Source organism: Equus przewalskii, chromosome 1 (assembly GCF_037783145.1).
Source record: "Equus przewalskii isolate Varuska chromosome 1, EquPr2, whole genome shotgun sequence".
Lineage (NCBI taxonomy): Eukaryota > Metazoa > Chordata > Mammalia > Perissodactyla > Equidae > Equus > Equus przewalskii.
The window spans coordinates 14,747,405-14,775,355 of NC_091831.1; the positions used below are offsets into that span (position 1 = coordinate 14,747,405).

The 27,951-nt window shown below is 46.8% G+C and overlaps 1 long non-coding RNA gene across 2 annotated transcripts; it reads left to right on the forward strand.

The window, feature by feature from the left end:
- The first annotated feature begins 1,903 nt into the window (after window positions 1–1,903).
- LOC139079005 (uncharacterized) lies at window positions 1,904–27,707 on the forward strand. 2 transcript variants are annotated; one of them, XR_011532269.1, is made up of 3 exons: window positions 1,904–4,915; window positions 6,513–6,599; window positions 15,087–16,298. It is a non-coding gene; the product is annotated as an uncharacterized lncRNA (long non-coding RNA). The 2 variants fall into 2 exon arrangements; XR_011532296.1 differs by lacking the exon at window positions 1,904–4,915 and adding an exon at window positions 27,473–27,707 and having other exon boundaries at window positions 6,513–6,672; window positions 15,087–15,294.
- Window positions 27,708–27,951: the final 244 nt, after the last annotated feature.

A 27,951-nucleotide genomic window follows, 5' to 3' on the forward strand; every position in this document is an offset into this window, starting at 1 on the left:
CCACAGGAGGTGGCGGGGGCAGGGCTGATGCTGCTCTGCCTGCAGGCGAGCCTGCTCCCTCCGGCATCCGGCATCCGCTCTTCCTGGCCGCCAGCCCCAGCCCCTGCCCCTGCCCCCACTCAGTCTCCCTGCTCCCTCTGCACCCTTCCTTCTCTTTCTCACTCACTCCTTTTCTTCTTAAAGTTAATTGCAACTTTTTTCTCAGCGCTCTGATCTGGATAAGCCACATCTCATTAGAAAAAGATTTAGCTGGAGCCAAAGCAGGCTGGAGAAGGAATCCCTAATCAACAGAGAAAAGATTTGGGTGTAATTGCTCTCTCCTGCTCTTCTCGCTCCCTCCCACCTCCAATCTTTCTCTGCTCATTAATCTGAAAAGAAAGTCACAAACGTCTCAGTGCTCAAGTACCTGCTGCTGGGGCAAACAAATCCGAGTGTTGGGGGTTCTCTTTTGTGGGGGGAGTCTGGACAGAGAGATTTGGTTGTTGGAGTGAATGAGTAAGGCATTGCGGTAGTTGGGGGTGTGTATGAAGCACCTTGGTTGAGGGAGTAAAACTCTTGGGGGGGTGTAAGATGCTTTGGTTGGGGGGGGTGGTGTGTGTGTGAAGCACATAAGATGAGTGTGTGTGTAAAGAGCGTTGGTTGTTGGGGTACATGTGTTTGTGAGTGTGAAACACTTTAGGGGTTGGGCTGTGGTTGGGCACTGTGGGGGGAGCCCTTCACTTGTTGGCACGTGGGTGTGAAGTAGTTGGTTGTCAAGGGGCTCGTGTGCAGCCCTTTGGCTGTTAGTGTGTGTGTGGAGTGTTTGTTGGGTGCGTATGTGTTCATATACGTTAGTAGCCCCTTTGGTCTTTTCCTTTCACCCCAATTAAATCCCAACAGATACTTAAATGGCAACACATGGAAAATGAATTTAGGAGCAAACCATCTCCCCAGATAGGGACCCTGGGTGCTCCAGCCCCCAGCAATGAAACGACACAGCTTTTTCATGCTCTTCTTTCAAACTTTGGAAATGTTCTCCAGTGACCATTCCTCTGTAATTAGTGGGGGGTGGGGGGGTGGGGAGAAAGGGAGGATGTTTTAATTAGTTTATTTTTAATTGAAAAAGTACCATATGCTCAAAAAGAAGAAAGGCTGTAATACACACTCCTGGTACAATGTGAATCCTACAGGGGCTAGATCACGAAAAGCCCACCTCTCTCCACCCCATCCCCAGGGCCCCTCCGGCATCACTCCCCATGAGTCATTTTTGTCCCATTCCAAATGCAGGCCACACGTACACCCTCCACATTGGCTCATTGCTTTTTGCAGTTAACAAATATCTCAGAGATTGTTTTCTAGCAGCAGAGATTTACATTAATGTTGTGTTCTGAATCCATAAAAATAGTTAATTGAGAAAATTAATAAGGGGCCTCCTGAGTATTCTATCCTGAGTACGAGACAGAGTACCAGGGAACAGCTCTCTCCCCAGTAAAATATACGACAGCAGCCTGGCACGATGCTGTCCCACATTTGTTGCCCATTTAATCCTCAGACAAACCTAGGAAGGAGTTATTTTCCCATTCATAGATGAGGACACTGATGCTAAGAGAGGCTAGATAACTTGCTGAAGTCACACAGCAAGTGTCAGAGTCGGAATCTGAACCCAGGCAGCCTGAAGGCAGAGCTCTGGCCCTTGACCCCTGCCTTCTGGAAGGAAGGAAGGGAGGAACTGTCTGGGAATCCAGGGCCCCTGTGTGTGAACTGCCCCACCCCACCTAAATTTCCCACTTTGTCCCAGCCCAGGACAACAAGGCGCCACCTTGTCCTCATCAGCCGTCCCACCCTGGCCCTCTCCCGGAACCCCAGTAGCCACTGCTGTCAGGAGAACCCAGGCAGACGCCGGCTGGCTCCAGCCCCCCGTCCCAGGCCCCGAGGGTGAAGCCTGGCTTGAGCCTCCTTGTGTTTCTCTGAGCACAGCCCATGCACGACTGCACCCCAAGCTGAAGAATTATCAGATGTAAGTACTGGCCGCAGAGGTGAAGCTCCCCGGAAGGAGGCTGTTTCAGTTGAGCTGGGTGTGGCGAGGGGAGGTTCTCAGCTGGAAAGCAGGAACCCCGTCCGGGAGCCGCCCTAACCAGAGCCCTGGGCCCCAGGATCCGCGGGCCGGGGAGGACACGGTTACAGCTCTCCTGTCACCTCACCCTCCTCTCTGCTCTTCATCCTCATTGGATCTCAGTCTGTTATGTAGTTGTTAACAACACTGGGGTCGCACCAAGGAGAAAATGGGCAGGAATGTTTGCAGAGAATGCAGAAGTCCTGTTTATGATGCTGGAGAAACGGATCTGGGGAGGGAAGGTTTTCAAAGGCACCTGGTGACCTGCTCAGAGCAGGGAGGGGCTGGGGTTGTACCACCTCCTGCTGCCGAGCCTAAAGGCAGACCCTCCAGACCTGTCAGATCCCAGCAGGTTCTCCTCAGGCTGCAGTGGACATGGTCTGCCCCAGACAAGGGATAAATACACAGACTCTTTTTTTTTTTTTTAAGTCTACGATTCCATTTATTTGAAGTCCAAGAGCAGGCAGAACTCATCAGAACGTGCTTGGGGTGATGGTGACGGCGGATGTTATATGTCAGCTCGACTAGGTTATAGTCCTCATTTACTCAACTAAACGCTAATCCAGGTGCTGCTGTGAAAGTATTTGGTAGATGAGATTAATATCTACAATCAGGTGACTTTTTTTTAAATTTGATAAATTTGCTGTTAAGTTTTGTAAATTTAAGGGCACAGCATGTTACTCTGATACATTTATATATTGTAATATGATTGCCATTGAAGCAATATTTATCACATTACATCATTATAGTAAATATTATTTTCTATATTCATTATACTGGGCAGTAGATCGCTACGGCTTATTTACTACTCATTACAAGATTGTACCATTAAACACCATCAGTCTTATTCACGCCCCGCCCCCCCATCCCTGGTAACCACCATTTTACTCTGTTTCTTTATAGGTTTGACTTTTAGATCCCACGAATAAGTGAGCTCATACCGTACTTGTCCTTCTCTGTCCGACTTATCTTGCTTAGCATAATGTGCTCAAGGCCCATCTATGTTGTTGCAAATGGCAGGATATCCTCCTTTCTCGTGACTGAATAATATTCCATTGTGTACATATACCACATCTTTCTCATCCATTCATCCATTAATGGGCATTTAGGCTGTTTCCATATCTTGACTATTGTGAATAATGCTGAGATAGACATAGGTGTGCATATATCTTGTTGAAATCCTGTTTTCGTTTCCTTCGGGTATATACCCGGAAGTGGAATTGCTGGATTGTGTGGTAATACACAGACTCTTAACATGGGGCCATGTGCTCAGAATATTTATCAAAGCCTAGAACAATGCTGTCCAATTCAGTAGCCACTGGCCACATCTGGCTGCTGTGCATGGGAAATGTGGCTAGTCCAAATTGAGATAGGCTGTAAGTGCAAAATAGACACCAGATTGTGAAGACTTGATATAAAAATCAAATGTGAAGTATCTGCTTATCATTGTAATCAATTGTCTGCAATTGTGTACATTTCAATCAATTGTCTATTGATTAGATATTGAGATGATAATATGTAGAATATATTGGGCTAAATGAAACAACTTATAAAACTTAATAATGGAGCATGCTTGTCAAGTGCTTTGGCTCATCTTTTTCCTTTACCCTTTTTTTAATGTGGCTACTAGAAAATTTAAAATCACAGGGGCCGGCCCTGTGGCCGAGTGATTAAGTTCGTGCGCTCCACTTCAGCGGCCCAGGGTTTCACCGGTTCAGATGCCGGCCACGGACATGGCACCGCTCGTCAGGCCACACTGAGGCGGCATCCCACATGGCACAACCAGAAGGACCTGCAACTAGAATATACAACTAAGTACTGGGGGGCTTTGGGGAGAAGAAGAAAAAGGAAAAAATTCAAAATCAAACACGCCTCCATCCTTGAGCTTAAGAAAGTTATTGCAAAAGAAATAAAAGGATGCCAACTCTCACTCTCGCTGGCACCTGTGGCTCCCGTTACATTTGTGTTGGACAGCACTGGCCTGGAATATAATACACCCTTTCTCGAATATTGGTATCCCCATTTTACCGATGAACAAACCAGCTCAGAGGTTGAGTGGCTTGACCAGGGACACGAGCTAATGACCTGCAGAAGCCAGAATTCACATCACGAGAAGCCGGTGATCCTGGTGGGACAGTCTACTCCTCAATGAAAGTCCTAAAACAAGGGATGTGCTGTTGTTTTGACAAGATCTTATGCCGACGTGTTTAGTCCCAGGAAGGACTGAAGCCACTTTGGAATCTGGGGAAAATAAAATAACAACCTGTGACTCAGGGCTTAGGGGGACCTCCTGACACTAGCCAAGAATGTCAAGGCGCAGGATAATTCTTAGTGTGCTGTGCTCGGGCAGGCTTTTCCATTCTCTGTGTGGACTTGGGCCAGTCCCTTCCCCTCTCTGGGACTCAGCTTCTCCATCTGTGAACAGAGGGACCGGATTAACTGTTCTCTGAGGTCCATCAGGATCCATGGTGCATCTCAGCAGATCCCTCCCTCCCTGTGGTTGAGAGTGAGTTTGAGAGCCACTTGCTGGGTCCTGGGGCAAGTGACAGTTCTCTTGTGTCCTCTGTGAGACGGGGATGAGGACAGTGTGGACTTCAGAGAGCTTCTCTGAGGATTAATGAGCTAGTTCAGGTGATGCACTCAGCACTTGCCTGGCACACAGGAAGTGCCCAGTAAATGCTTGCCCTTGTCGTCAGCGCAGCAGAAACCAAGTTGACCTGCTGGCTTAGAGAGTTCTCGGTCAGCAGACTCAGATTCACAAGCAGCATCTGCCTTGGAGCCTCCCCTCAGCCTGACGCACTCAAATGCCGAATTTGATCCAAGGTAGGTTCACCTTGGACTTGGCTTTTGAAGGTTTTGTTACCAGGGGAACTCAATTCCCTGATTGCACGGGTAACAGAAGCACCCAGAAGAGGGCAGCTTCGGGAGGGCCCAGAGGACGGTATTGCAGAGGGAGACTCCACGTTCTTGCACTAGAGCATCTTCCGGCATATTCGGAGGAAGGCAGGAAACGTCCACCTCCCAGGCGATGCGTTAGTTCTTAGTGTCACTTCTTTCCCTCGGTGGTAGCGGGAAAATGTCACTTTGCCATCCTTTGGAGGAGGGATGCAGATCCCCGGCTGCAGACCTTTTTCACCCCCTTTTCCCACCGTGGGAGGACTGGGACCTCGGTTCTTCTCAACAGCTGTTTTCAGTTTTTCACCGTGAATTGTGGGTAAACAGCCTCCTGTATCAGATAAAGGCTCTATCAGCTCAGCAGCTCACCTCCTACATACACCCTCTTTCTCATGAATACAAGTCTGCCTTAGGAGTAAGTTGAACTCGATTTTGTTTCCTGGGTTGCTATCTTGAACTAATAACTGGGAGGAACCTTGAGTTCAGCGTAGGCTCCCGGCTGTCTCTGGCGTTCACCGGCTGCCATCTGCTGGGCAATCCTGGTATGACATGGTCTCCCTGGCTAGCAGGCTGTTTCACCAGGGGTGAGGAGGTTTGCCCATTCAATCAAAAAATATTTATTGAACAGAAACTGTGTGCCAGGCATAGTTCTAGGCCATTGGGATTCCTCAGTGAACAAAACAGACAAGTATTTCTGTTCTTCTGGAAGATACATTCTTGCAGGTGGTCACAGGCAATCGACAAGAAACATAATAAAGAATACCGTATGCCAGAAAGCGATAAGTGCGTGGAAAAAAAATTTAAAAGTGGAAGATGTAAGGTGGATGGGAAGTGCTGGGTGGGGGAGGTGAGTTGCAGTTTTAAATAGTTTTCATGGTCAGCCTCATTGAGAAGGTGACTTTTGAATAAAGGATTGAAGGAAATGAAGGACTTTGCCATGGAAGAAGAGTGTACCTGGCGGAAGGGATGGGCTGCAAAGGCCATGGGGTAGGAATGTGCTCTGTGCATTCAGGGAATCCCAAGCAGGCCAGGGTGGCTGGAGAAAGCAAGCAGGGAAGAGGAGTCTGAGAGGTGGTCAGAAAGCAGGCGAGGGGCTGGACATGCAGGGTCTTGTGGGCCATTGTTGAAGGACCGTGGCTGTCTTGATTGGCTTGGGGCTGCCATAACAAATGCCACAGACTGGGTGGCTTACACAGAAAACTTTTGTTTCTCACAGTTCTGGAGGCTGAAAGTCCAAGATCAAGATGCCAGACGATTCAGTTTCTTGTGAGGACCCACGTCCTGGCTTGTAAAGGGCCGACTTCTTGCTGTGCTCACGTGGCTGCTCCTCAGTTTCTTTCTGTCTTCTTCTTCTAAGGCCACTCATCGCATCATGAGAGCCCCATCCTCATGACCTGATATAACCCTAATTACCTCCCAAACGTTCCGTCTCCAAATGCCATCACAGCGGGGATGAGGGCTCCAGTATATGAATTTTAGGGGGAGACACAAACATTCAGTTCTTTAACATTGGCTTTTCCTTCAGAGATGCTGTTCCAGAGAGGAAGCCAGGGCTGCAGTGCCACGATGCTAAGACATCTGGAAAATGCTCTCGAAAACACAAGCCAGTCTGGTAATTCTCTTCATTCATTCAGCAAACACATACATAAAATGGGGAAAATAAAGTCAAACCATGTGTGTTGAAGGTGAGGAGTGTGTGTGTGTGTAGCCTGTGAGTGTGTGCACGGGAGTGAGCCTGTGGGGGTGTGTTTGTTCTGTGAGTGTAAGTATGTGTGTGTAACTCTGAGCAAACACTCATTGAGTGACTGAACGCTTCATTCTTTAATTTTGGTGCCCCCTCCAAAATAAACAAATTGCCCCACAAGTATGGTTGCTAAGTACCTGTCCGGCGAAACAGGGGCGCCTTCTGCCAGAGCCCTCCACCTTTCCCTCCCCCACCCAGCCTGCCCCGGCGCTGTGACAGGGAGTGCTCCGTCCCTTGGCATGTTTCCATACAGCAGGCTGTCCTTCCTCTTCCCTCCGTCCTGCAAATTCACCCCGATGTCTTTGCTTCTGCAATTTCTGCTTCACACCCTCCTCTCGGGAGCGGAGCCCGCCCTGCAGCTAGCCTCTGATGGAGGGCGCAGAGTTGGGTAAGACCTGCCACTGCGTGCCTCAAGGAGGCAACCATCTCCTGGAATGCCGAAGTCGTGACTAGACTCAGTTGCCCGGTGCGCAGAGATAAGAAGTGCATGAACTTTGGAGGCCGATTGTGTGGCTTTAAATCCTGTATTTGCCACTTCCCAACTCAGGGCTGGAAGGCGAGTTCTTTAACATCTCTCAGCTTCTGCTCCCGCGGGAAGGCAAATACCCACCCCGTGGAGTATTTGAGGGGACGAAAGGGATCGTCAGTTATGTCCCTGGTATTTATTGAGCACCTACTGTGTGCCAGGTGCTGGCCTAGGTGCTGGGGGCTGATGAACTCTCATGGAGTGTATCTTCTAGTAGGATGTGATGCTAACTGGCACAAGAGGTCAAACTTTCGAAAGCAGGTGTTCAAGTTTCTAAGAGCACATACCGGGTGTGCTCCCAGTATGTGTGTGTGTCTGTGTGTGTGTGTCTGTACACACGTATACATGCATATGTTTAAAGAATGAAAGCTACCAAGGGATAGACACTGTATGATAGCATTGATGTTTATTTAAAAAATACAAATCGTGCTATATAAATATTTTTTAACATGTATCTGAATAGTAATACTATTAAAACATTTACAAGAAATATACACACTAATAACTTCAGGATAACGTTCCCTGGATAATGTGAGAGAGAGAGAGAGGAGAGAATGGGATATGAACCTAGATGTTTAGCTGCAACTGTAACCTTTTATTTCTCTATAAGAAAAAACCTGAAGCAAATATGGCAAAATGATAACTTCCACTGGATATTTTTAGATATATTATTTCATTTACTAAGTACAAATACTAACCCTAAATTGTGTCTGTTATTTCTGAATTATAGATCAGTAAACTGGGGCTCAGCGAGTTATTGCGTCAACAGGAAGCTGGTCAGTGAAACTGTCTATCTAAATTTGAAGTCTTAGCTCATTTCGTTAAATCATCCAACCTCCTAAATGTATGTTACTATATAGCTGGATTCGATTTGCCAATATTTTGTTGAAGATTTATGCATTTAAGTTCATGAAAGATATTGGATGTAGTTTTTTTTTTAATTAAACTTTCTTTTTTTAGAACAGTTTTAGGTTCACAGCAAAATTGAGAGGAAAGTTCAGAGAATTCCCATATACCCCTTGGTCCCAACCTACCCCATTGTCAACATCCTGCCCCAGAGCGATACATTTGTTACAACTCATGAACCTGCCCTGACACATCATCATTGCCCGAAGTCCACAGTTGACATCAGAGATCTCTCTTGGTGCTGTACCTTCCATGGGTTCGGACAAATGTATAATGACATGTATCCACCATCGTAGTGTCATACAGAGCAGTTTTACTGCCCTAAAAATCCTCTGTGCTGCCCCTATTCATCCCTCCCTCCCTCCTGATTCCTGGGAACCGCTAATCATTTTACTGTCTCCATAGCTTTGCCTCTTCAAAAACATAGTATAGTTAGAATCATACAATATGTAGCCTTTTCAGATTGGCTTATTTCACTTAGTAATGTGCATTAATGGTTCTTCCATGTCTTCTTATGGTTTGATAGGTCATTTATTTTGAGTGCTGAACAATATTCCATTGTCTGGACAGCTCAGTTTATTTATCCATTCACCTGCTGAAGGACATCTTGGTTGCTTCCAAGTTTTGGCAATTATGAATAAAGCTGCTATAAACCTCTGTGTGCAGGTTTTTGTGTGGACACAAGTTTTCAGGTCGTTTGGGTAAATACCAAGGAGTGCAATTGCTGGACCAGACGGTAAGAGTATGTTTAGTTTTGTGAGAAACCGCCAAACTGTCTTCCAAAGTGGCTGCACCATTTTGCATTCCCACCAGCAATGAGTGAGGGCTCCAGCTGTTCCACATCCTCACCAGCATTTGGTGTTGTCAGTATTCTGGATTTTAGCCATTCCAAATAGGTGTGCAGTGGTATCTCACTGTTGTTTTAATTTGCATTTCTGTGATAACACATGATGTGCAGCACGGTTTCATAAGATTTTTGCCCTCTTTGGTGAGGTCTGTTCAGATCTTTTGCCAGTTTTTAAATCAGGTCGTTTGTTTTCTTATTGTTGAGTGTAAAGAGTTCTTCGTAGATTTTGGATAACAGTCCTTTTTCAAATATGTTATTTGCAAATATTTTCTCCCAGTCTGTGGCTTGTGTTCGTATTCTCTTGACATTGTCTTTCATGGAGCAGAAGTTTTTTATTTTAATGATGTCTAGCTCATCAGTTACTTCTTTCATGGATGGTGCCTTTGGCGTTGTATCTACAAAGTCACCATACACAAGGTCATCTAGGTTTTCTCCTATGCTAATTTGCTCCTTTTTTTTTTTAAGTATGCTTTTTCTTGGTGAGGAGGATTGGCTCTGAGCTAACATCTGTTGCCAATCTTCCTCTTGTTTTTTTTCTTTTTTCTCCCCAAAGCCCCAGTACATAGTTGTATATCCTAGTTGTAAGTCCGTCTAGTTCTTCTATGTGGGATGCAGCCACAGCATGGCTTGATGAGTGGTGTGTACGTCCACACCCAGGATCCAAACTGGCAAACCCCAGGCCACCAAAGTGGAGCATGAAAACTTAAGCACCCGGCCACAGGGCCGGCCCCTGCTCTTCTTCTGATTTCCTAATGTGGAAGCTTAGATTAGGGATTTTAGATATTTCTTCTTTTCTAATATGTGCATTGAATGTTATAAATTTCCCTCTAAGCACTGCTTTCACTGCATCCCACAAATATTGATAAATTGCATTTTCATTTTCATTTAGTTCAAAACATTTCTAAATTTCTCTTGAGATTTCTTAGTTGACTCATGTGCTATTTACAAGCGTATTATTTAATCTCCCAGTGTTTGGGGATTCTCCAGCTATCTGTCTGTTATTGATTTCTGGTTTAATTCCACTGTGTTCTGAAAGCAGATATTGCATGATTTTTATTCTTTTAAATTTGTTAAAGTATGTTTTATGGCCCAGAATATGGTCTATCTTGGTGAATGTTCCATGTGGGCTTGAGAAGAATGTGTGTTCTGCTGTTGTTGGATGAACTAGGCTATAAATGTCAATTAGATCCCGTTGATTGATGGTGCTCTTGAGTTCAGCTATGTCCTTACTGACTTTCTGCCTGCTGGCTCTGTCCATTTCTGATAGAGGGGTTTTAAAGTCTCCAACTATAATACTGGATTCTTCTATTTCTTCTTACAGTTCCCTCTGGTTTTACCTCATGTGTTTTGATGCTTTATTGTTATGTACATACACCTTAAGGATGGTTATGTCTTCCTGGAGAATTGATCCCTTTATCATTATGTAATGCCCCTTTTTGTCCCTGATAACTTTCCTTTTTCTCAAGTCTGCTCTGTCTGAAATGAATATAACTACTCTGGCTTTCTTTTGATTAGTGTTACAATAGTATCTCTTTATCCCTTCGCTTTTAATCTATACGTGTCTTTATATTTAAAGTGACTTTTTTGTAGACAATATATAATTGGGTCTTTTTTTTTAATATATATATTTTTTTAGTCATATATTTTTTTAATAGCAATTTAGATTTTATTCTTTCCCTTTTTCTCCCCAAAGCCCCCCGGTACATAGTTGTATATTCTTCGTTGTGGGTCCGTCTAGTTGTGGCATGTGGGACGCTGCCTCAGCGTGGTTTGATGAGCAGTGCCATGTCCGCGCCCAGGATTCCAACCAACGAAACACTGGGCCGCCTGCAGCAGAGGGCGCGAACTTAACCACTCGGCCACGGGGCCAGCCCCTGGGTCTTGTTTTTTGATCCACACCGACAATCCGTCTTTTAATTGGGATATTTAGACCATTGATGTTTAAAGAGATTATTGATATAATTGGATTAACATCTACCATATAAGTTATTATTTTCTATCCATTTTCCTCATTCTTTGTTCCTGTATTTGTCTTCCTCGGTTTTTCTGCCTTTTGCGGTTTTAATTGAACATTTTGTACGATTCCATTTTCTTCTTTTTTAGTTTATCAATTATACTTATTTTTTTAAAACTTGTGGTTGCCCTAGAGTTTGCAATGTACATTTACGTTTACTCCAAGTCCTCCACTTTCAAATAATGCTTTCCAATGTCACAGGTAGTGAAAGTACCTTCTGACAACAACAACAAAAATCCCAATTCCTCCCTCCCATCTCTTATTTCATTGCTGCCATTCATTTCACTTATACGTAAGTATATATATATGTACGTGTATATTTACACACACACATAAGCATACATAATCTAATACATTGTTGCCGTTATTTTGAACAAACTATATCTGTTAGATCAGTTGAGAATGAGGAAAATGAAAGTTTTTATTTTATCTTCACTTATTCTTTCTCCGATGCTCTTCTTTTCTTTATGTAGATCCGACTTTCTGACCTATATCATTTTCCTTCTCTCTGAAGAACTTCTTTTAACATTTCTTTCAAGGCCAGTCTGCTGGTGACAAATTCCCTCAATTTTTGTTTATCTGAGAAAGTTTTTCCTTCTCCTTTAGTTTTGAAGAATAATTCACAGAGCACAGAATTCTAGATTGGTGGGTTGTTTCTCTCAATACTTCAAAATATTTTATTTCTTCTTGCTTGCATGATTTCTGAGGAAAAGTGGGATACAGTTCTTATCTTTGCTTCTCTGTAGATAAGGTGCTTCTTTTCCTCTGGCTTTTTCAAGATTTTTCCTTAGTCTTTGAATTCCTGGAGTTTGAATATGATATGCCTGAGTACGTGGTTTTTTGTTGTTCTGTTCTGTTTGGCATTTACCCTGCTTGGTGTTCTCTGAGCTTCCTGGATCTGTGGTTTGGTGTCTGTCATTAATATGGGGAAATTCCTGGGCCTTATTACTTCACATGTTGTTCCTTACTCTCTTCTCCTTCTGGTATTCCCATAAAATATATGTTACACCTTTTCGAGTTGTCCCACAGCTCAGGGATATTCTGTTCCATTTTTCCTAGTCTTTTTTCTCATTGCTTTTCAGTTTTAGAAGTTTCTATCGAGACATCCTCAAGCACAGAGATTCTTTCCTCAACCATGTCCCGTTTGCTAATGAGCCCAGCAAAGGCATTCTTCATCTCTGTTACAGTCTTTTTGATCTCTAACATTTATTTTTGATTCTTTCTTAGAATTCCCATATCTGCTTACATGATCCATCTGTTCTTGTCTGTGGTGTACTTTTTCTATTAAAACCCTTAGCATATTGATCATAGTTTTAAAAAAATTCTTGGTCTGATAATTCAAACATTCCTGCCATATCTGACTCTGGTTCTGATGCTTGTTATTCTCTTCAAACTGCGTTTTTTGCCTTTAGTATGCCTTGCAATATTTTTGTTGAAAACCAGACATGATGTACCAGGTAACAGGAACTGCTGTCAATAGGCCTTTAGGTAGTGGTAAGGTATGTTGGGGGGAAGCGTTCTTTAGTCCTGTGATTAGGTCTCAGTCTTTTGACCAGTCCATGCCCCTAGGCTGTGAACTCACCAGTGCATCTGTTTTCCCCACACACGCTTAGGTGGGACATGATGGCTAAAGGGGCCTGGAGTTGGTTATTTCTTTTCACCCAGGTCAGTAGACGCTGATAAAACCCCGTTAGGTTAATCTCTAGTAAATAGTTTCTCTTGAGGGCAGGCCTTTTGAAGAAAAACAGACTTCTTCTCCGTATTTCAAAATGGTTCCTCTTTTCATCCCCCTGCTGGAAGGACAAGGGGATTTTTCTCTGATATTCACTGTGAGAACCTGGTGGAGCTCCTGGAGATAAAACTCACCAAAACATGAGGATCCCACCGTGATTGAGCTCCCTGGAGTTTTTAATTCTCACACTTGTCCACACTGAGCCTCTAGCTACTGGTCAATTACAGTTCAGGTCTCCTGCCCCTGCGCTGAGTTCTGCAGAGGTTTCCTCCAGGGGGTTTGTGCTCGAGTAAGTTGTGATTCTCAGTGTCTTCCTGTTTCTCCAATTTTTGGAACAGCCATTTGCCCTGTGACCTCACTTCTCTGTTAGATATAAGAAGAATTGTTTCGGGCCAGCCTGGTGGCATAGTGGTTAGGTTCACATGCTCCTTTCAGTGGCCTGGGGTTCACGGGTTCAGATCCCAGGCATGGACCTACACACCCCTTGTCAAGCTATGCTGTGGCGGCATCCCACATACAAATTAGAGGAAGATGGGCACCAATGTTAGCTCAGGGACAATCTTCCTCAAGCAAAAAGAGGAAGATTGGCAAGAGATGTTAGCTCGGGGACAATCCCCTGCTAAAAAAAAATAAATGAATGAAACCTCTTCTTTAAAAAAAAGGAATTGTTGATTTTTCAGTTGGTTCAGCTTTTTGTTTGTCAGGACAGAGTGGCAACATCTAAGCTCCTTAAATGCCAGACTGGAAGCTGGAAGTCTCCTAGTGTTCTTTTCTTGTACTGTCTTTGTCTGGTTTTGGTATATCAGAATGACACTAGCTTCATAAAATGAATTGGGATGTGTCCCCTCTTCTACTTTCTGGAAAAGGTCATATAAAATCACTCTTAATTCTTTAAATGTTTGGAAGAATTCTCCAGTGAAATCATCAGAGACTGAAGATTTCTTTTTCAGAAGCTTTCTAAATTACAAGCTTGATTTCTTTAATGGTTATATGGCTATTTAGATTGTCTATTTCGTCTTGGTTGAATTTTGGAGTTTGTCGTATTTAAAGAATTAGTCCATTTCTTTTATGTTGTCGAATTTTTAAACATAAAGTTGTTCAAAGTATCCGCTTACTGTCTTTTTAATGGCTACAGGATCTGTGTTGATATACCCTGTCTCATTTCTGATATTGATAATATGTGTCTTCTTTTTATCTTTGTCAGTCTTGCTAAAAGTTTATTAATTTTATTGATGTTTTTGAAGGACCAACTTTTTGTTTTGTTTGGTTTTCTCCATCGTTTTCCTGTTTACAATTTCAATGATTTCTGATCCTACCTTTATTATTTCCTTCCTTTTGCTTACTGTGGGTTTAAATTTGTTCTTTTACTTATTTATTTACTTGTTTATTTACTTTTTTCCTCTTCTCCCCAAGCGCCCCAGTACACAGTGGTATATTCTAGTTGTGAGTGCCTCCGGTTGTGCTGTTCTTCTTCTACTAGTTTCTTGAAGTGGGAACTTAGATTATTGATTAGAGACCTTTCTTCTTTTCTAATATAAGCATTTAGTGTTATAAATTTCCCTCTCAGTTCTGCTTTAGCTGCACCTCACATATTTTGATTGGTTATATTTTATTTTTCACTTAAGTTCTATGTGTTTTTTTTATTTCCTTTGAGACTTCCTCTTTGACTCATGAATTATTTAGAAGTATGCTGCTTAATTTCCAAGCGTTTGGAGACTTCCCTGTTGTCTTTCTACTCACTGAATTTTTTCCTGAAGTTTTGTGGGATTTTTTTTAAGTGAGGTCATAATAGTTTACAACATTGTGAGATTTCAGTTGTACGTTATTGTCAGTCACCGTATAAATGTGCCCCTTCACCCCTCGTGCCCACCTCCCAACCCCCTTCCCCCTGGTAACCACTAAGCTGTTCTCTTTGTCCATGTGTTTGTTTATCTTCCACATATGTCTACTCATTGAATTTTAATAACTGTCTCTGAATTATTTTATGTCCACGAGAACAAGACTTTATCTATTTATTCTACTGCTATATCACTAATGCTAAGAACAGGAAAATAGTGTGTGCTCAAAAAATAAGGGTAAATGATAATGGCAATATTTAGCTTAAAAATCAATAGAGAGAAGGCTGAAGGTTAAAAGGGGGAGGGGGGCATCAGAAGTTGCTGATAATTAATCACTGTGTGGGCAAATATGGTTGCCTTTTATTTTCTTCTTTTTATCTTTCCTATTTTCCAAGTTCTCTGCAATCAGCCTGTACTACTTTTATAGTCAAGTGAAGGAATTATAAAAGTGTGGACTGCTATTTCTGATCATTTTCACTCCCTCCGTGGCAGTTCGTATCAGAATATGTATCGCTGAAAAAAGCTGAAGATGAGAGGCAGGGCCACTGAAAGACCCTCAGGAAGGTCCTGGAGCTGAACTGACACAGACCCCCTCAGGGAGACAGATAGGGACCCTGCTAGCCACCCACTTCTGGAGGCTTCTGAGATTGCTGCTGCAATAACTTTATCATCAAGACCATGTGCATTTCAAGTCACAAAGGTCAGTTTCATCCTTCTCTTCTCACTGCCCAGAGGCCCCTTGAGATCTTGTGAATTAATGTTTGTTCCAGGAGATCTGGTTTGCTGTTGGAAATAAAGCATCCATCTGCCTAAGTCCAGCCGTCAAAATTCCTTAAACAATTTACTGTGAGGAAACAGTGTTGGTGTCTGCTTTCAGGGTTCACAGTGTGCGAAAGATTACAAAAAAATAAGAGGGAGCAGAGAGGAGATAGTGTAGGGTGCTTTTAACTATAACCATCTTTTACACCTTTAGTCACAGTGTCTGCACGCTTTTTGAAGGCAATTTCTTTGGGAAGCCGAGTAGACGGGATAATCTGATGGTAAGGCCAGCTGGCCACAGTCACCACACAAACAGTTCTTAAGTGTGGACAATTTCTGAAGATGAGTGAATATGCTTTTCTACTTTGGAAAATAATGCTGAGAACTTGGTTTCAATTTTGTAATATTTTCATTCAACAAAGAGATTGCCTAGATCTGGAAGATTTTTTTCACCCTTTCCTATTTTTGAGGTGAGGTGACTTGCTATAGGGGCCAGGGATTTCCTGGGGGCCTAGGATTGGGCAACTATGTAACCTGATGCCTGGGGATGGCACAGGGTACCACTCCTGGGGAGCACCCCACACACAGTGGGAAGGGAGTGTGGCAGCAGCTACAGTCTCCTTGGAGCTGAGCCAAAGAAGGCACCAAGATCAACAAGCATTTCCATATCGATTTGTCAGAGTCTCAAAGAACAGCCAAGGCCGAAGAATCTGGAAAATAATGACATAACCTAATGGAGGGAAAACAAGAATCCACATCCCAGGAATAATTTATGTCAAGCAACACAGGCTATGCTGAGGCCAGCCAGAAAGAGAATATTGTCATATTAACGAGTCTGTCCATTTTAAAAATCATTTGATTTCAATAATCGCTGGGCACCTGATTTGCTGATTTTTTGTTGCTGCTGCTGACTTGACTAATTTGAACTAAATACGTCAAAAGGCATAGACTCATTGTTCGTTTAATTTTTAGTGACACCTACTATTCAGTTAAATTCAGACACACCAATCGCTCCTCCAGGGCTCCCCGTGGAGACCACCCTTGCCCACTGGGGGGACTGTTCAGGAATCTTTTCTGGCCCCCTGCTTTATGAGCACCTCGGGACTCTGCTTCCCCGCCTGTAAGAGCGAGGCATGGCCATGAGTCTTGCTTTGCCCCACGAAATGTGTGCAGAAGTGCCACTTTGGGCAGAAATTTCAAGCCAGTGTATAATTCACTCCATCTTCTTCTGTCTTCTGTTGTGCTTGTGGATATGTGTGTCAAGACAAAGCCATCCTGGGTCCCAAAGTAGTTTTGACATGCAGAGCACCCCATGCTGTCCTGCAATGAACAGGTGGCATGAACAAGAGAGAGCATTTATTATGTAAAGCCGCTAAGATCTGGTGCTTGTTACTGCAACATAACCTGGCCTGTCCTCACTATTGCACATACACGCGCACACACACACACACTCTTACTGAGTACCTTACTTACTTACTGTGTGTGCAAAGGAAGGATCCAGGCCGTGGGGGGAATTCAAGATAAGACATACCATCTTTCTGTGAAGAGCTTACAAGCCGGTTTGGCAAATAAGATATCTAGACAACCTATAATGATAATGACACGAGTGGATAGTCCAAGAACGAAATGACAAGATGTTTGTGTAGCTGCAGCCTTAAGAAGGAATTGATCAGGTGGAGTCCAGGATGAATGTAAGAACGGCTCATGTGCCAGGTGTCTCCTCTTGGCCCCTCCAGATTCCTTCTTTACCCTTCTCCCGCCTGCTTCCTGCCCCGAGAGGCTGACCTGTGTGACCTGACTGCGTTAATAAGCTCCTTTCCCTCTGGCTCCTGGTCAGGCTGGGTGCAGGATGAGGACTTAGCAGAAGATTGGAGGGAAGGAAGAGAAGGAAGATGGGATATTTATTCATCTGGTTCCCTTCTCTCAGGGTCACTCATGTTGGCTGCACCCCTCAGCTGAAGGTCCCAGCTCCTCTCAACATGACCCTCCCTGTTTGACTGTCTCCTTCCAAATTCCCATAATGCTCTCTTCCCTCACACCTGCAGGGCCAGTGAGAGCCCCACAATCAGTTATTAGCCCCAGTATCCTCCGCTCTCCCTCTTGGTTTCCCTACACCCTGCCCACACATTTGTAAATCGTCCTTTTTTTAAGAATCCTTAAATTATCCTATTTTAAGCATGCCATCTGTTTCCTGATAGACCTGACTAATAGATCTTGCTTTGGGGAGCCAGCAGCGGGAAGGAAATGATCATGCTTTGTCTAATTATAGGGTCAGTTGGTAAAAGAGGCAGGAGGCTTTAAAAATGACTAATTCTTCATTAAGCAATGAATTATTAAATGGCTTTGCTTCTCTCATCCGAACTGAAAGATTCTGCTCCAGTGAAGGGGAGGGCTGGAGGCAGAGCACCGGCCTCCACACCTGCGATGAGCTAGGGGACCACCACGGGGCCTTTGATCACAAAGCCCTTCGCAAATGCTGGGGCCACAGGAGGCAACCACAATGTAACGCCACCTCCAGGGAGCTTCCTGAGCCCCATTCCCTGGCAAAGTTAACAGCAGAATTCCAACCACTATTTTCAACTTGAACCTGAGGCCAGAAGCCTAATTTCCATGCTCAAGGGAAGTTCTAGACCTTTCTTTTGAGTTCCCATGTATAGCATAGAGCTGCTTGGGAAAGAGATAACCATCCCTTCGCTACAACTCTACGTTCTGGAAGTTGCCCTTTGTCCTGCCTTAGATGCCTGTGGCAAATTCACTGAATTTATTCATTGTTTGGTGGGTTGGTTGGTTTTCCGTGTGGAAAGCCGAAGAAGCCTTTGAAAGAGTTGGGCTTGGGAGAGTTCTGGGCTTCATTCTCTCTCTCCCACCCCCCTGGGCCCCCGCGCCTTAGCTGTCTCCCACTCTGGAAGGTGCAGCCAGGAGGAGCCTGGTACCTGCAGCCCCAGCATTTCCCAGAGCAGCTGGAATGAGCTGCTACTTGACTGCAGCTGCTGGGGCTGGATCCGGGGGGCAGGTCTGCTCAGGCATCCAGGATGTAAAGTGAGAGGAAGGGCAGACAGCAATTTGGAAGATTTAGGAGTTCTTGGGCTGTCATTGGGTTTTACTGTGTTGTCATTGACATATGTTTGTAGTCTATCTAGAGCAGGTAAGAGGTGGGGAGAAGGAAGGGAGGGCGTCCCCGTGTGCCAGGTCTGCAAAACCAAAATCGGGCAGACCCGGAAAGACGGGAGCAGGGCGGTGGGGGTTGTCTGGAAGTCTGAGGATCCTATTTGCTCCCTGAGTGCCAGAGAATGCATGCCAGGGCCTGGGGCAGTTCCCACCAGGAAGCCACCGAGGGGTGATAAAACTCACAGCCATGAAGCTTGGTTAAGTCCCTGGACTTAACGACATCTTTTCAAGCAAACAGCAGAGGTTTCTCATTATAATCTTGAAGAAAGGCAGGGCTGTTGAACAGTGTAAGAGTTTCAGAAAAGCAGAGAGGAGAGAAGGCAGGACGGAGCAAGAGCAGAGTGCCTGCCCCAGCAACCTCATGCTACTGGGCAGACGCTGGGATGCACATTCTGGAGTGGGGGAGAAGGAGCAAGTCCTAAGTGCTCGACTTCCTTCCAGAGATGACCAGACTAAGTTCTGTGTGGAGGCTGCACGAGAGCAGCACCTTCACACTTTCAGATGCACACGCAGCCCCTGCGGGTCTTGTGGAAACGCAGGTTCTGATTCCGTAGGGCTGGCCTGAGAGTTTGCATTTCTAACAAGCTCCTAGCTGAGGCCGATTTTGCTGGTCCGTGGAACACACTTAGAACAAGTAACAAGCCATGGGAGGATGCTGCCGTGGCTCACTGACACTTGTGCTTCCCTCCAAACTATTATAAAACAAGCAGGTGTAGATGACCCGGTCCGGCAGCCTGGGACGTTTGGTGAAATGACCCGATCCTTGGCCTAGTGACCAAATGGCTGCACGAGGAGCTCCTTCTCCAACTCCCCTGTCAACTCCCTCAGGAGTGAGCAAAGGGCCCGGGCTGGTTGGGGGTCAGCTGTCCCCAGGGAAAGGAGGGCTGGTCGCCAGGCTCAAGTGTACAGGGCAGCTTACATTTGTGAATCTATCACAGTGCTGGGCCTATGAGCCCAAAGCTTGACTTGCCACTCACTAACTCAGTCATTCATTCATTTCTTCAACAAACACTTAGTGAGCGTCTATTACCCCAGACACTGCGCTCAACATGGGGGTACAGAGCTGAAGAAGCAGACTGTGCCCTCATGGAGCTCACTGCACGGTCAGCCCCCTGGGAATGTGTCCATTTCCCAAGGGCACGTGGCTGATGTATAAAAAATAATATTGATGCATTTATTTATTGTGATATTTATAATTATGGTGACAGTAGCTACACGTTGTAAAGGCTGCTATGTACCCGCCATTGTGCTAAGCCCTTTACGTGGGCCGTCTCATTAATCCTCACCACAGCCTATGTGGCAAGCACTGTCATTAAACCCACTTCAAAGATGAGCCACCTGAAGCTCAGGGAAGGTAGGTAGCTTTCCAAAGGACGCCAGCTAGCAAGGAAAGGAGATGAGATTGATGCCCAGGCAGGCTGGCCCCAGTCCAGGCTCTGAGCCCCCGCCCCCCCGGCCGGGTCTCTGTTTCTGCTCCTGAGCACATTCCCTCCCTGCGGGGAGAGCTCCTGGGAAGCCGAATGACACCCAGTTGTTGAGTGAGTTTGGCATCCGGTGGGGGGTGGGCATTGGGGGATGTGGGTAACATTGATCGCAGGGGCTCACACTATAAAAACTTGATGCTCCTCTGATGTACCTATCTCCCCTAAAGGGACAGACCTTCGGCACAGGCTGGGCACTGGGGCTCCCAGCCCGGCATCCCCCTCTTTCCCTTGGGGACAGCCAAGAACACTCTGCTTGGCTTCCAAGTCTGGCTAAGCAAAGGCAGTGTCCTCTCTCTTCCCTGGGCCTCCCTGGCTGTACACACACACACACACACACATTCACACGATCCTGCACAATCACACAAGCTCACACACCCACACATATGCTCACACTCAAACACACTCACATACAGACGCAAGCATGCACAATGACACACAATTCACACCTGCTCACACTCACATGTACTCACATACATACACACACAACCATGCACAATGACACACACACACACCTACAGTCACACACACACACACACTCTTCGGATGAGCACATTCTCTTGTGGATATGGTAATACTGTGAATCAGGTGAAACAGACTTTGCTGCTCTCTGCTCTGACCTATTCCGTTTGTTTTATAGTTTGACTCTCAGAAAACTACCGTATTTCTCTGTATCCAGGTTCTGAGGGCCCCTCACTGTGGCTCAGAATTCCTTTCCGCTTCTAACCCCCCCAAATGGTTCTGTATGGCCACTTCCCTTAACATCCAGGACAGATAGGAGGGGTCTTAAACGGTCCAGAGGGTTGATAGTTTCTTTTTTTAAAAAAAATGCACTCTCCATGGGAGGTTGGACAGCTTTGCATGCCGTTTTCCTTCATCTTGGGGTTTGGGGGCTGCTGTTTGTTTTTTGTGCAGGAGAATCTCTTCCAGCCAAATTCTATTAAACCGGTGCCTGGTTAGCTGCGGCCTTCTATTCCTGCATAAATCTGCTGCCCGCCACCTGCTGGGCCCGTGTTGCTAGAGAGCCTTCCACTGGCATTCCTTTCAGATTTTTAATTTACCACCTAACTACCAGTCCTAATAATCATCAGATAAGAGGATTTCTGCTGTGTTGCGCTTGTTTTCAAAAATTGCTAATACTATGGACCTGGAGTTAAGAGTAGCCTTAGGGAGACTTATAAACACCCCAGGAGGCCAGACATGCCCAGGGCCGCTGAGTTCCTCAGATGCGACGTGCTGTAGGAGTTCCAGAGGGGAGATTCCACTAGCTTGAGTGGGTGCAGAAGGCTTCCTGGAGGAGCTGAGATTTCTCCTGGGCCTTTCTTATGGATCAAACAATGTCCCCCCAAAATTCATATGTTGACATCCTAACCCCCAGCACCTTAGAATGTGACCCTATTTGAAATAGGGCTATTACAGAGGGAAGTAGTTAAGTTAAGATGAAGTCATACTGAAGTAGGGTGGGTCCCTAATCAATATGACTGACGTTGTTATAAAAAGGGGAAATTGGAGGACAGATGCACAGAGGGAAATGCTAGGTGAAAATGAAGGCAGAGGTCAGGGTGGTGAGTCCACAAGCCAAGGAAAGCCGAAGATTACCAGTAAAACAGCAGCAGGTCGGAGAGAGGCCTGGAGCAGAGTCTCCGCCACAGGAAGAAGGGAGGAGGGGAGATCCTCAGAAGGAAGCATCTCTTCTGACACCTCGATCTCAGACTTCCAGCCTCCAGGGCTGTGGGACAACACACTCCTGTTGTGTGAGCCACCTAGTCTGCGGCATTTTGTTGTGGCAGCCCCAGCAAATTAACAGGACCTGGAAGGACAGGTAGGAATTTGCGATGCACAGAGAAAGCAACCTGGCCACAAGTTGCCGAAAATAATAAACCTGAGCATCCCTCACCACTACTGCCTCCCTCACTTACAAAGCTCTTAAAAAAGATGCAGCGGAAGGAAAGAACCTCTCAGCTTGAGGACATGTCAACAGAAACCTCCAAATCTGAAAAGCAAAGAGAACAAAGACTGAAAACAACAGAACAGAACATCCAAGGACCGTGGGACAACTAAAAAAGGTACAACATACGTGGAATGGGAGTAACAGAGGAAGAAAGAGAGCCTCTGGGCCTCAGCTCCTGTCCCTAAATGGGAGGAAGTGGCCTTGAGATGTGCCCTTGAGATGTGCGCTGGGGTTCCAGCCTTAACAGGGACCTTCCCAGCTAATCCCAGGGGGCCCTTCAGGGGGCTGTGGAGACTGAGGGCTCTGGCTCCGCCTGGCAGGGCGATGGGAGCAGGACTTCCTGCTCAGCCAGTCCTCAGGCCATCTACCCATCACTGTGAGCCCTGCTAACTGGCTCTGTGTTCTTCCTGTATACTTTGAACTTTGCAAAGATGCTCAGGGAGCCTCCCTTGGTATTTTCTCATGATCTGGCCTTCTCCTTTCACTCCAACACCCCCCACCCCAGCCACCCCAACCACACAGGGATATTTTTAAAATTGTTGATGGAAGTAAACTTGGCTCATCCCCCAAACCTCTGGATTCAGGCCACAGGTAAAGCTCCCATCCAGCCACCAGCACCCCCGGCAGAGTCCCACCCCACCCCATGTTAAGGACACATCTGGGGACGGCCGCTCTGATAACAGTGTCTAGGGGTCAAATAGAAGCACCTGCTCAGCCATAGCTCAGCTTGGTCCCCACCACTGGGCAGGCTCCCTGCCGGGAGTCCAGGGCCCAGGCACTGTGACCCCTGAGGAAGAATTGGCCAGGGGTCAAAGCCCTGAGTAGGGAGCTGAGCCTTTGCACCTAGTGAGGATGGAGATGCCTGGAGTCAGATGGCTAAGGTCCACCTTGAAGAGGGACCCCAGCCTGGAAGGCTGCTGCCCTGCATCTTAGCCAAACCCTCAAGGCTCCTGAATGCCCTGTCTGCACATGAGGCTTGGTTCTTTGGGCACAGCCTGGACAGGTGGGAGCCAGTGAGCTCTCTCCAGGGGTCAGTGGGACTGTGGTGAGGGTCAGATTCCTAGAGACAGGCTTACCAGGGCAGGGAGATTATGCTTGGCCAGCAAGGGAAGCCGCTGCAGTTCAAGGCAGCTGGGAAGCAAACCTCCCTTGCTTCATCTGTAAACTGGCAAGAACCTTCCTGGGGTTGTCCTTGGATGAATGGGCCAACTCAGGAGAAAGTACTTCCCACTTGCCAAGTACACACGCACTTGGTATGGGCGCATTTTCCTCCCACTCTGCACCTGGCACCGTGTGCCGAAGCCCTGGATTAAGGGATGCCCGTGTTCAACTCCCAGCCCCTCTGGTCATAGCTGTTCGTCCTCGGGAAGTCTCTTTACGTCTTCAAGCCTGTTTCCTCATCTGTAAAGTGGGCACAATGGCAGCGCCTACCCCCCAGGACCCGTGAGATTTAATGGGAGAACGCACAGTGCTCGCTGGCTCTCCCCAGAGACTAGATGCGTGACTGCAGTTTGAGGAAGCCCCTCCTGGTGGCTACCATTTCTGCCCTTCTCAGGCCCTGCCAGGGACATCACAGATGCCTGAGGGGACCTCTGGTTCTCCTGCAGAACCAGCAAAGCCCCGGTTAAGAGGGCTGATCGGTGTCCCAGTCTTGGTCCCTGGAGAAAGGAGGCAGTGCACCCCCAGCTGTTGTCTGAGAAGACAGAGGAGCCTGAGACGGTGGCGCTGGAACCATTGTCTCTGCCCTGCCTGCCTCTATTTGCTGGGCTGGCGTTTATGGACCACCTCTGGTGAGCGATGCACTGTGGGGGAGTGAGGACCAGTGTCCTCAGGAAGGATTCAGTGCTAGCTGGGGACGTGCACACCCAGAGAGACAAATCACACACCACAAGGCAGCCATCCCTCTCTTAACAAACAAGCACAAGCACAGCAAAATGCCCCAACCAGCTTCGGCCTTAGGAGCCCAGGATGCAAAAATGAACGAGATGCAGTCCTTGTCCTCGAAATGTCCGCCGTCTGATGATAGAATCCCAGTCGGCAGTTGGCTGAGTGCTCCCAGGGCTGGGCATGCTTTGCTTCCTTTGTGATCCTCACCCCCACCCCTCATGCACGTGGTCCTATTACTCCCCTTTTACAGATTACGAACCTGAGGCTCTGAAGAAAGACTGTGGCCAAGTCCTAAACAATTGCCACTCAGTGTCCCCAGTGCTCTAACTAGAGCCTGTGCACACTGCCTTGGGGGCTGGAGACTGACTTTTCAGAGCAGTGCAGGTTGTGGTGAGGGGAGAACCCTATCTGAGCTGCTTCTTGAAGGACTCAGAGAATCCCCAGCAAGCACGGGAGAAGGGGAGAGGAATTCCTAGAGCGGGAGAAGCATGCGCAGAAGCCCCTGAGTGTAAAAGAGTATAGCTGGGGGCATGCACCCTTTGTTTAGTTCTAGAATCTAAGAGGCTTTCAAGTGGTGGGAGATGCAGCTGTGAAGGGAGGCGGGGGCAAGATTCTAAAGAGCTTTTGATGGCAACCTACAAAGTGGAAATTCTGGAGGCAATAGGGAGCCATTGAAGGTTGTTAAGCAGGGGGAGAGAGCATCTAAAACATCCCAAGCCAGTAGAAGTGAGTCATATTGTCAGTGCCCTGGGTGATGGGGGGAGAAGAACGTGGGTGGGTGAGCTGAGAAGTTTCCTGGAGCAGGGCACTGTCAGAAAGGAGGATCCAGCTCAGGCCAGAACCCCATTGAAGGCAGCATGTTGAGAGGAAAAGGCAGTTGTCAAATTAAGCCATGAAGAGAGAATGTGGAGTCTGGAGCTTTTTAGACTCAGCCTGGATTTTCCCTGCTCCCACCTCAGAGCGGGGAACTGAAAAAGAAACAGCTAAGAGAGTGTCTGATTTATTGAGCTGAGTTCCTGTCTCTCTCAGGCTTTCTGGCTCTGACTTCCCCTGAGATTTAGATGTTCCCCAATTCTCCTCTGCTGAGGCCCTCCTCAGAGCTGTCCCCCAAAGAGTGAGCACGTTTCCTGCCCCCCAGCCACTGCCAACTCCGCTCAGCTCCCTGCCCAGCCCCCAGGCCCAGTTTCTGACAGCAATCTGGGGAACTCCACGTGTCACATCCCCTCTTCTCCCTGGGTCTAGATTCCACAAAGAACCACCCAGAACGCAGTGTTTGTCTCCTGTTGAAGAAAAGAAAGCCTGAGTTCTTCCTTTGGCTGGGTTTTTCACCATGACTGGTTTTCATTAGCTTTTCAAGTGGAAAATCAATTCTGCCCAGTGGAAAGTTGCCACTTCTGTGCAGAGTCGTTGTTCATTTAATATGTTTTATGCGGAGTGACCCAAGTTCCAGTCTGCTGGCCGGGGCCCTGGGGAATGTGCCTTAGAAACCTTCCCGGCAGGTACCTTTGGAGGAGCGAGGGGCCAGTTGCCTCTCGTCAAGCCTTCAGGGTTGAGGAAACCTGGGAAACCTGAGCAGTCTGCCCTCCACCGCCCAGCCCCGCAGAGCCCGGCCGCCCTTCCCAGCCTCTCCCTTCCAGTCCAAGGCCCAGCTCACCTGGCGGAGAAGCTTCTCCAGCCCCTCTGCCTCCCAGCCTCTCCTCTCCTGGAGCTCAAAGCGGGGGAAAGAGAAAACTAAATCAGGAAAGGAATCCAGCTGCTACAACGCCAAGCCATGCCAATTTCTGGACCCAGAGGGGGCCCTCCTGGACACATCTCCCTCTAAAGGGCCAACTCTGTAGGGGCTGAGACCAAGGGCAGGCCCCCAGGCCAGCCCAGGGCATTGAGTGGCAGTTTAAGATATGGGTGAGAAGAAGACAGACAGGCGAGAAGTAGAGACCAGGAAAAGAAACCGGAAGACAGGAAACACAGAGACAGCAGAGCAGAGAGCAACAGGAAGTGGAGAGACTTGGCCAGTGGAAGTGGAAATGGCCGGCAGGGGCCAAGGGTGTTCAACGTTCCTTTGCCAGCTGGACTCCCCGTGCAAGGAGACGAGGAGAACTGAAGTCTCTACCAGGAAAATTCAAGCCTGGAGATAATTTAAGCTTTCCTGGGCCTCTGCCAGCCATCTCCAGGGTTTTGTCAAATTTTCCGCTTACGACCTTTGCATGTGGAAACTCAGCCTCCATCTTAGAAACCCCATCCTCAGCTCTGGCTTTTTCCAACGTTTTTGGTTATTCAGGAGGGTTTGTGAATGAAGATGTGGGATGAGGGGTTTATAGGGACTGGCTGGAGCTATACCCCTCCCCGCCATGCACACTCATTCTTGTGCAGAAGGCCCTTCTTGGGGTGGGGGCAGAGATGGGGTATGGGGATGTCCTGCTTTGACCCCTAGAAGAACAGGCATCCAGAGAGCCCCAGGGCACATTCCCTGTTGCCTGGAAGGGCGGCTCCTCCTCAGAGTACGTCAGGATTTTTTTCCCTACTTTATTGTGTAAATATAGAACCAAATCACACAATATATAAAGTATTCTATATGTATATATATTTTTCAGTTCATGGTCTTCCCCCGTCTCCTCTAATCCCACCCTTCTGAGGATTACTATTTTGATGTGTATCATTGATCTTTCTTTAATGCTTATGAAAACACACTGACCTACTGGCTTTTTTTCCCCAGACAAGACTAGGATACATATTGTTCCTGAACTTGCTTTTTGAAGAAATTCAGCAATACATCCCGGGAATTGTTCCAGCTCATGAAATGTGGATCTCACTCATTCTTTTTCTTTTTTTTTTGGTGAGGAAGATTCACTCTCAGCTAACGTCTGTTGCCAATCTTCCTCTTTTTTTTTCTTGAGGAAGATTAGCCCTGAGCTAACATCTGTGCCAGTCTTCCTCTATTTTGTGTGTGGGTCATCGCCACAACATGGCTTGACAAGTGGCATAGGTCTGCACCCCCAATCTGAACCTGTGAACTCAGGCCACTGAAGCGGGGTGCGCTGGACTTAACCACTACACCACGGGGCCAGCCTCTGACTTGTTCTTTTCTAACAGCTGCGTTGCATCCCGTCCTGTGGATGTAACACTGTCTTAGTCTATTTGGGCTACTATAACAAAAATATCACAGACTGGGTGGCTTATAAACCACAGGAATTTATTTCTCGTAGTTCTGGAGGTTGGGAAGTCCGAGATCAAGGTGCTGGCAGGCTGTGACTGGTGAGGGCCTGCTTCCGTGTTTAGAGACGGCCATCCTCTCACTGTGTCCTCACATGGCAGAAAGGGCAAGGGAGCTCTCTGGGGTCCCTTCTATAAGGGCACTAATCCCATTCATGAGGGCCCCACCCTCGTGACCTAATCACCCCCAAATACCATCCCACTGGGGGCTAGTTTTCAACATATGAATTTTGGGGTGGGCACAACGATTTGGTCCATAGGAACCATGATTTGATTAACCAGTCTCCTGTCGATGGACATTCAGGTTGTTTCCAGGTTGGGCTGTTGTTGTTGTTGGGGTTGGGTTGGGTTGGGTTTTGCTATTATTTTACGCGACCCTGTGCTAATTACTGTGCGTCTCTCCTGGGGCATTGATTCTGTAGGACAGCATCCTGGAGCGGGCTCACCGAGTCAGAGGAAACGTGTGATTAAACTGTAGCAGGCACTGCCAGATAGCTTCTCAAGAGGATCCTGCAATTCACACTCCTTCAGAATGATCTCCAGCTCCAAGACCAGAGGGTGATAATTTCTCAGGGAAAGCCTTTTCTCGATTTCATTTCACTTTTAAGTAAAACATGTGAAATTACTTACTAAACTCTAAAGCGATTACGGCTCAGATGTCAGCTGGTGATGACTCGCTCCTTAAGTTCTAAGTCATAGTGCTTCCCATCCCCCTTCTACAGATTTTCCCAAGTCAGTGCCCAGCCAGGGTTTCTGGAAGTTCCTGGAGGGAGAGGGGAGGCGTTTGCAGTTGTAGGGTCTCCTCTGACTCCTCCCTCTGGGTGACCCTGAAATCCTTCCATTCTGGGTCATCTTGTAATCCCACACATGCTACTGTTCTCATGCCAGATGACCCCATATT